The following is a 2,256-nucleotide window of genomic DNA, read 5'->3' as shown; positions in this document are numbered from 1 at the left end:
AAGAAAAATGTGTTATTTAATAACTGGTAGCCCTTCACACTAATCGGTACCCAAGAAGTAGCTCTCAGTTTCCAAAAGGTTGGTGACCCCTGCATTAGTCCATTCCTAAACAGGATGTGCAGGCTGGCAAAGCGTATTATCTTGCTGTAAAAGAGGCCAATTTCTCCAAAGATCATCATTGTTCTGAAGGGTTGAACATGGTTTAGGTACTGTAGGCAGTGACAATGACAAAGTCAAGCCTGAAATTATTCTTACCCCATGCAGGGGGCTACTGTTTGCTAAGTGTTTAAATAGGACCAGGAATACCAGATTTGATCATTCTTGCGGTTTTTTGTTTATTAGACTTAGACAGCATAAACATAAGTGTACTTTGACTGAAAACAATTTAAAATAAGATTTATATTTAATAAAAAACTAAAATAAATGCTGTTACAAATGTTACGTTTGTTCTGGTTAGCATATATGCTATCGTTAAGAAATGGTAACAATCTGCAATAATTCTCTTTGGTGTCATTTTAATTTATTTTATCATGGTATGTGTAAAATGCTGTGTAATTTCTCTATAAATGTGTAAACACAATGATTATTGCTGTAACGGGCTGTAATTTTACAGGGTAAAATCTTACCTAGGGCAGCAAACTAGCCAGAGCCCTGCCCACTGGGATTTATTTTGAGCGACATGGTCTCTTTGCAGTTTACATTGGAATTATTACTTGGGCCTGCACCATGATGGTGACTGAACAAACTATGGAAAATGGAAAAAGCCAAACCAGTGCAATCAGGCTGTTTTAGTACAGTGACGCTGATCATCAACTTCCTCTGTTAACTCGAGCTTTGATCCTGAGTTCAGGAGCATGTGCACATGAAGGCGGGACATCAGCAACAAGCAGCCAATTAAACACACCTTGAAATACAAAGAAACTGTTAACTACTCATGACGAAAAGGTTTTTAAAAATGCAGAGAATTTAAGTTATTTTAACAGCAACGTGAAAAAAGCTGGAAAAAAAAGTGAACTTAATCTGTACAGTTTATAATAAGTACACTGTAAAATATCTGTAAATTAGCAGTTTTCAGTATTTTGTGATTCATGTTTATTTTTTTTCAATTACTTACACATTTAAATTGCATTATGAGACCTTGATCTTTCTTCCAACAACTTTTAACCTTGAAAAGTTTGAAAAAAAAAGACTTTTATTGACATTTTTAATAGCTTAACAGTGATATTTTGTCTGGTTTGGTGTTGTATATAACAGTACAAGAACTTTGTAATAAACTCCCAGTACATTTTCTGTTATTTTACAGACTTATTTCTCTACATATTAATTTGTACGCATTATATTATTCCAAAAACCTAAATAATAAAAACCTGTCAATAAAAGTCACTTTGTTAAACTGTTGAGTTGAATTTTCAACATCAAATGTTGAAAGAACAGAGATTAACATCACATAATGCAATTCACAACCATAAATAAATGGAAAACACCTGTAAATCACTAAATATCAAAACTGTCAAGTAACAGATTTTTTTTACAGTGTACACTAGATATACTGAGACACAAAATAATCTAAGCTCATATATAATATCTTTAAAGCTGTCAAAAATCAGTAAAGCTTACAATTCCAACTGTATATTTCATCAATACATTCATTTTCTTTTCAGCTTAGTCTCTTTATTCAATTGTGGCCATCACAGCGGCAACTAACCCAGCCGGGGCTCGAACCAGCAACCTTCTTGCTGTGAGGCGACAGCACTACCCACTGAGTCACAGTGCAGCCCAACTGGATATTTGTACATTCTTATATAATTAAATATTCCTAAAGAAAAAAAACTGATATTAAACTGAAATTTGTTGTGCAATGGATTACAGATATTATAATTATATAAATAATCTAAAATAATAAGATTATTCTTTATTAAAATCTTCATTAAAATAAAGACAATTTATCTGTTGATAAGTGATTTAGTATGTAGCGATCTTTATTATTATTATTATTATTATTATTATTATTGTTTTACTTTTTTAATGTTGTATCATCAGAGATGGGTCACTTTGTTCAAAGTTGATTTGGTTGAATCTGAAGTTGCTAAACCAGAACATAACCCATCCTGTGCAAGTTGTAAGTGTCCCTTTAAGTCACAACTAGACTACGTTTTAACTTACGCACTCCTGGTGCAACCAGCCCGGATGATCAGCACCTTACCATTTCTTGACAGTCTGTCATCCATCAAAACATCACAATGGAAAATCAGTCAC

The sequence above is a fragment of the Danio rerio genome, chromosome 12, assembly GCF_052040795.2.
Source record: "Danio rerio strain M-AB ecotype USA chromosome 12, GRCz13ab, whole genome shotgun sequence".
Taxonomy (NCBI): Eukaryota; Metazoa; Chordata; class Actinopteri; order Cypriniformes; family Danionidae; genus Danio; species Danio rerio.
The sequence above is the reverse complement of the archived record's forward strand: the minus strand, read 5'-3'. Positions refer to the sequence as shown.